The sequence below is a fragment of the Sceloporus occidentalis genome, unplaced genomic scaffold, assembly GCF_023333645.1.
Source record: "Sceloporus occidentalis isolate IW3139 unplaced genomic scaffold, rSceOcc1.0.p SCAF_1, whole genome shotgun sequence".
NCBI lineage: Eukaryota > Metazoa > Chordata > Lepidosauria > Squamata > Phrynosomatidae > Sceloporus > Sceloporus occidentalis.
This window is the reverse complement of record NW_028316981.1, coordinates 191568498-191576310: the sequence shown is the minus strand read 5'-3', so window position 1 is coordinate 191576310 and position 7813 is coordinate 191568498. Positions and strand designations below refer to the sequence as shown.

General features: G+C 41.6%; 1 long non-coding RNA gene across 1 annotated transcript; it reads left to right on the top strand.

Moving 5' to 3' along the window:
• The first annotated feature begins 570 nt into the window (after positions 1–570).
• LOC149323156 (uncharacterized) lies at positions 571–7340 on the top strand. Its single transcript, XR_016280071.1, has 3 exons — positions 571–650; positions 5687–5709; positions 7265–7340. It is a non-coding gene; the product is annotated as an uncharacterized LOC149323156 (long non-coding RNA).
• Positions 7341–7813: the final 473 nt, after the last annotated feature.

The following is a 7813-nucleotide window of genomic DNA, read 5'->3' as shown; positions in this document are numbered from 1 at the left end:
AGGGCTTGATCTGGCATTGACAAACCCACTTGTTGATCGCTGAACCAAGTTGCCTGGTCATGGTCAAGCCTTGGGAGGACAAAAGGGGTAACCAACTGATCACATGTTTGCATCTCCACCCCTTGTCACTGGGGGGCACTAAACAGGAGTTGCCCCTGCAATGGCAACACCTCAACACTCCCAGCATCCCTCCCAATCCAAAAGAAGCCATGCCCACTAGATCCATGACCTATGCTACTGCCCCTTGGAAAATTGTGACAACATACCACCACTCCTAGCAAAAATACAGGGAGGGTGGGGAGAATCAAACTGCAATGGTGACTATCACCTCAACCACCTGGCCTTATAAAGGCCCACTAGCCAATCAGGTACATAGGAAGGCGGGAAGTCCCACCCCTTCCAGCCTCCCAGCCAACCAGACACGGCTCCTTCACTGGCAGCCAACGAATGGGGAGGTGTTTCCAGCTCCGAGGCATGCTGGGAGATGTAGTCTCAGGAGGAGCCAGAAGTCCTGCCTCCCTGCAGCCCTGGCAGCCAGTTGGGAACCACCAAATAACCCCAGCGGTTGCTGGGAGAGCATCGAGGCCTAGGCCGTGCCGAGGAGGCAGCATGGACCTCCAGCTCCCACCTCCAGCAACAGGGCCAGCCTGGTAAGTCAGGCAGCCCCATTTTTTGAGCTGATATCCTACCTCTGCACTTGTGCAGCCAATAACACATGCACAAAATTTGATAGCTGATTGATTTGATGCCCTCCGTTGCTGATACCTGCTTTTGAGCTCCATCTCCATTGTGTACATGTGGTCTTTCTCTTCTCTCTGCCTTTCTCCCCCTCTTTCTATCTTTGTGGCATCAAAAGTCCACTGCCTTCCCAACTCCAGCTCATGACTCATGCTTCTTTCAGAGTTCATACTGTCACTTACTTGTATCATGGGAAAACACAGAGTTTAGGGGAAAATGAAGCTAAAAAATCTGTAATTTTATTAGAACAATATGTTAAAAACTAAACCAGAACTGAAACCTGCTGTGAGGCTTGTTCTAGCCTATAAGCTGCACTCTGTAAGTTGATAAGCAGAACTGGGCTTGAAAACTGCAAGCCCAGTTCTGCTTATCAACTTACAGAGTGCAGCTTATAGGCTAGAACAAGCCTCACAGCAGGTTTCAGTTCTGGTTTAGTTTTTAACATATTGTTCTAATAAAATTACAGATTTTTTAGCTTCATTTTCCCCTAAACTCTGTGTTTTCCCATTTGCTTCTTGGTTTAGGGCATCACCTCCCAGTTTTTCTTTCTTTCTACTTACTTGTATCATGCCTAACTTCTGTATAGACCCTGGAAAAATTACTTTTCTAACTAGAACACCCAGAATTAGTTGATGGATTTTGGGAGTTGAGTCAATAAGACCATTCTAAGATCTTCCACATGAAGATAAGGATTATATTTGGGTGAAGGAGGTATGTGGCTAGGGTTCAAATTCCTGCTCAGCCATGGAAATCCACTTGGTGACTTGGGCAAGTCATACACTGTCAGCCTCAGATGAAAGCAAAGACAAACCCACTCTGAACAAATCCTGCCTAGAAAATCCTGAGATAGGTTCACCTTAAGGTTGCCATAAGCCAGAAATAATGTTAAGGCATACAACAACAACAGCTAAAAATTATTTATGCAAGATTTAAATGACATTTCTATTGAAAAACCCCTGAAGTTAAAACAAGATAAACCACAGTTAAAACATTGGCCATTATTCTACATCTGCTGCTTAGTTAAATAGACTTAATAATGGCCTGATTCAGACCGGTGCTTTGCGCTGACCTGAACACATAGTAGGGTTGCCCGGGGCAGAGTGTCCGCACGCCCCGCAATCCTACTACATGGCGGTGCCGTGATCATAGTGGCCTCCCATCTACATAGAGGCCGCCATGATTATGTCACACACGCACTGTGTCCAAATGGTGCAGCACGTGTGTGACATCTTTGCGCCGCCCCAGGCCGCTTACAGCAGCCTGGCTGTGGCATGAGAAGGAGCTCTAAAACGGAGCTCCTTCTGGGCACGCGCCTCATTCCCACAGCCACCAAAAAGCTGCGGGAACGATGCCGGGGCGAAAGGGGCCAAGTGGCCCCTTTCTCCCATGGCTCTAGCTCCCGGGGTATCCAGGGGCATGAAGCCCCAAGGACACCCCTTTTCCATGCCACAGAGAAGCAGCACTTCTCTGTGGTCCGGAAAAAGTCCGAATTAGGCCTGCAGGGCTGCCGGTGAGGTTGCCCTGCCCCCAACCCAGAGCGAAAAGGGGCGGTCTGTACTGGGCCTAAGTATACTTAACTAACTTTTTCTGGCCCAATCTCCCCTAAACCTGATGGAAATATCATTTCTCCTTGCTCTGATCATTTGCAGAATAGACCTCCTTCCCATAAAGCATCCACTGCTTGGTAAAATAATAATAAATAAAATAAATAATAAAAACTTTTATTTGTATACCGCTTTTCCTTCCGATCAAAGCGGTTTTACACCATTAAAACTCTATGATCCAAGTCATAGTACAATATATCAACAGTGTATACAATTTCAAAAATAGAATCAGAATTTTTTAAAAAAGATATAGAAAGGCAGTCAGGCATTAGGTAAAAAAGTTCATCCACCCATTAGGGACCAACTTTACAAATCGGGAGGGTATGCTATCCAGAAGAGATAGGTTTTTAGGGCCTTCTTAAAGGATTCCAATGTCGAGCTAAGTCGAATCTCTTCTGGAAGCGTGTTCCAGTGGGTTGATAACTGTTCTTTATCCATGATCACTACTTAACCACAATTGTGACATTGTTGTCACAATCATAACTCCCCCCCCCCTCCAACTTGCTTTGCTGGCATTAACTGCAGGAGAAGGAAGTCCATTCTTCCACCAGTTGAAACATAGGTGGACGATGTTTCTATGGTTTTGGGGGGGGGGGGCTGGATGGGCAGCATAGGAGAGGTTACTTAGGTAAGTATACAGTTGGCCCTCCAGATTTGCAGCTTTGACTTTTATGGATCTGATTATTTGTGGATTTGATTAATATGTTCTCTCTTGTAATCTCTAGGTCCTTCAGCACAACTATGCCAGATGTTAATCGTAGAGTTGCACTGGAAGACCTAGTGATTACTAAAGAAAAAACTTCTCGAGGCATTTGTAGGTTCTCCAGCAAGATTCTATGGTCAATGTCTGGTAGGTGTTGACAACAGATTTGCACTGGAGGACCTAGAGATTTGTAGAGAGGTGTTCTCCCAGGTGAAAAGAAATAATGATTTTTATTGCATTTTCCCCATGTTCATGGTGGTCCTGTGCCCCTACCTCCAGGGCTCATTGCACTTATCTAAGTAGCTGATGTAGAATACTGGCTGTAGTTTTTTTAAAAAACCCAATTAAAAACACAACCTCATTAAAAGCACTTTGTCATCTAAATTATAAACCCAAACATAACTTAAAATATTTGCCAGGATCTCCTTGCATCAGTCCCCCTGCTGCAGCCTCCATGCTCCCTAATCACTTGCTCTGGAGGGCTGAGAAATCTTCTGGAGCAGGATTTAGGTCTCACAGAGGGCTGTAAGTGTCACAGAGGACTACAATTTTTAAGAAGAAATTAGAGGAAGGAGAAGAAATATCCAGTTCTGAGGTGTCAAATACCTAAGCATGCCTTTTGATCTCAACCTAGTTTAGTATAAATGTGAACACAGAAATATGTATTTTACACGAATAACATTCAGTTTAAAGTTTGGAGCGGTTAAAAATACGGATAACAACAATTCACAGACTGCTGTGGAAACATGACAGAAGAATCCTGACATGAACCTGAAATAGACTGACCTGTCCTTCCCTAGGTGAAGCCAGCACGCCATGATTTTGCCCTGAGAATTGGCCTCAGTTCCTTTGGCATGAGATGAATCATGTTGACAGAAAATACTATTACTCCATTTCTTTGGGAAAAACCTGACATTTTAACAAGAGCCTTCCTTTCTGTTAATTGCTTTTACTGTTTCTCCCAAGACTGTTCTCACTCTCAGCCCACGTAGGAAGTCTGATGATTTTCAAATTAAGCTATAATAGGTAGAAATTTAAAGCATAAAACTGTGATAGGGATGGGGGAAGGAAGAAGAAGAGGGGAAGGAAATGTATTCAGAGTGTAGTAATTTCTGAATGGAAATACCTCAAAGAGGAGGTAAAAGAACGCTGCATTCTGGCACTTCAACATCAGAAATGTGGGACAGCAGCTTTTAAATGGAAAGGCAACAGTCACTGGGGAATTTCTGGTTCAAGTTGAATCATCTCTAGGGGATAAAAATGAACATGTTTCCAAATGCCCACATGGAAATGGAGTAGAAATCAGCTGTGGATGTACAGTAAAACATGATAGACAGTTAAGGACACAAAAGTGCCACGAGAGAAAAGGCATGTCCCAGAGACATCTGGACAGAATACTATGTATGGATCTTTCTATGCTAATGTTAGAAGTCTCCAAGGAAAGATGGAAGACACAGGATGCTTGATTTTATTTTATTTTTTAAATGGAGAACATAAATATAGTGGGCCTAATGGAAGTGAGAAGAACTGGAGGAGATGGGTGTCTCTGGTCAGAAGCTTTCTAGTAGTGGTGGGCAACTGGGAACCCTGCGAATAGTCTCTGAAAGTCAAATACAAACTGATTTTATTTTGGAGATCCACGTGACATTTTCTTCATTCCCAGGTCAATCTTATTAGCTGAGTGTGTGCATCAGTTAGAGATCCTGACTAAGGAGGAAAAAACACCAATGGCTTAGAGAAAGTCTTTGTTACAGGAGCTCTATACTTAGATAGGAAAGTTACTCACTATTCTAATCTAGCTAGGCTTCTCGGGAATACTGTAGCTGAGAGAATCCTGGAAGGGAAAGAGGAGTAAAAACATCTCCAAGGACCTGTACAGACAGGCCAAAATAAAGCTGATTTGGGTCACTTTGGAGGTATGCGTTTAAATGACACACACATCTTAAGAGGCCAGAAGCGGTGCCAAAGCTGTGCTTTGGTCCTTAGGACTGGAGCATAACTTTGTCACAGATTCTGGCCTCTTAGGACGCATGCATCATTTAAACAGTATACCTCCAAACTGACCCAAAGCAGCTTTATTTTGGCCTATCTGTACAGGCCCTAAGAATATCAGTTTACATCACATTACGGGGGTCAGGATAAGTAAACAGAAAAGCAGCTCATTCAGACTGTTTAAGGCTGTTGCCACAATGCAAAATTAATGCAGTTTGACCCCACTTTAACTACTCTGCTTTATGTGTCATGATTGCTGCACTCCTAACAAGTTTAAATTAATTTAGTATTTTCCAAAATAAAATGTTTCTCTATTTAGCCAACAGTTTGTATTATTCTGGAACTAACTAAGGCTCTGTACAGACCGGCGAAAGCGCTGGCCTATGGGCAGAGTCACGGTGTAGCATGGGATGTTGACTCTGTTCTGAGTTTTAGTTCTAACCCTGAGAACTTTGCTGGGATCCCCTTGGCAATGTATAATAAGCTTAAAAATACGAGGGAAAGGAGATGATATTGTATAGGGTGGGGGAGGAAAAGCAAGAACAGATTTTTGGGTGGTGGAGAAATGCATTTTTTTATTTTGCCCGAATAAATAGCCCAAAACCCCCACAAAAAACTAATGTATGCAACTGTCTTCTTCTCTCCACAGCTCAAAACATGTATGGAGGTGAGGTGAGTAGAGTAATGGACAGGTTTTGTGAGTTTTTTAATATTATTATTCTGTTATGCATTTTAGTGTAATAATGATACATAAACCAATTTACATTTAAAATAATTATTTTAAAAGTTTCCCTTTTAACCTAAGTACAGTTAGATCACCCCACCACCTCTTTTAACATATTTACCATTTCTTAATACCTTTATTATCTTTGGGCAAAAATGACAACCAAGAGTGCAGCTGCCGTGGAAAAGACAAATTTCACATAAGGAAAAGAATATAAACAAATAAATCATATCATGTCAAATCAAATCTTACTTGCATCAAGCAAATGGGTACTGAAATTTATATAACCATAGATTTTAAATAAATAAATAAATAAATAAATAAATAAAGCAATTATTTTATCTTGGAAATATTTTTAGGTCAGCATTGGCAAGCAGAGCATTATTAATTTTAACAATTTGTTGTTTGTTGTTATGTGCCTTCATGTTGTGTCCAGCTTATGACAACCCTAAGGTGAACTTATAAAGGGATTTTCTTGACCTGTTTCTTCAAAGGAGGGGTTGGCATTGCCATCCTCTGAGGATTAGGAAGTGTGACTTGCCAAGTGGGTTTATGTGGCTGAACTGGGATTCAAACCCTGGTCTACAGAGTCCTAGTCCAGCATTCAAACTACTATGTGACACTGGATCTCTTTACTGATTTTCAGGTACATTTTTACAAACAAGTATGAAAATATTTTAAAAGATATCCATAATAATAAGTACAGTTGCCCTCCTAATTCGCAGATCTGGGATCTGCGCCCTCGAATATCCTCTGATATTTCCAATGGTGCATGCACCTGGTGCATGCTCTCAGACTGCATGCGTGAGGGTGTACACCATTCAAGCCTATAAGGCTTGAATATACATGAGCCTCTGTTTTCGCAGGGTGTGTGTGTTCTGGAACAGATCCCCCACAGAAACAGAGGGTCAAGTGTATAGCATATAAACACCATTAAAAACTTTTCTGCATAACTAGTTAATCATGCAAAGCCTGTTTAAATAAAAATGTCTTTGCTTTTCAGCAAAATAGTTCTTTGTTAGTAATTTCCAGGCCCCTGGCCCTCTTTAAACATGGTGTCACAACTAAGGAGGCCCTCCCTTTCTGTTGCAGCATTTACCTAATCTTTTTTGGTGGGAGCCACCCATCTGACCTATGTATGCCACTTTATAATGCCCTTAGTCAGATTCCATCTGAAGTTAGGATTTCAGACTTAGTGTATCTTAAACTGTTCAATAAGAAGCCCATCTTCAAATAAGGTCTCCTAGAAAGCCTGTTTAAAAAAAACCTGGGCTTATCATTTGTCATATTTTTCCACATCTGTGAAAATCTGAAAACACAGTGTGTTTTAAAAATTATCTTCATGTCCACTTTATCTTGTGGCTTAGATTCTCTTATCTTTGGGGTGATAGCTCATGGGTTGAGGAAGGAGATATAATATGCCATAAACTTTGACAGCTTTCTATTTTATTTTATTTTAGTTCATTTTGCAAGTAGCATATTATTTACTTGTTAATTTCTCAGGAGCCCAAGTTGCAATAACTTTGGATGAAGAACAGAGCTTTCCCCCGTGTTCATGAGGAATTTGCAACCAAATAATACACCACTGAAAGGAAACACTCAACCTGTCTCATAGGTGAATTGCCATCTGTTATCTCATGGGATGAGTATGAAGAGATGCTATAAAGTGTGTGTGTGTGTGTGTTTTCATTTAAGTGTGAGATATTTGAATTTTTATTTCCCACACTGAAATTAAGAAAGAAACTTAATCAGATTGTGACTTTGGCTCAGGGATGTTCTTTTCCTCATTGCTAATCTTTCCCCCCATACTGATAATTCATGACTTGATGCTCTGTTATTTATTTAAAATGTCTAGTGATTTCATGTTCTCTAACAAGCCTGAAGCTTCATAAACACAAGGAAGAAATTTGATGAACAAACCAAAGGGCCATTTAGTTGTCTATCTGTTGTCAGGGATGATGGGAGTTGTAGCACTTCACCTCTGGCTCGAACTCACCACCTTGTTGCGCACCGATGCTGACCAGTTTTGGCCAGTGGATAAAGCTTTGCTTC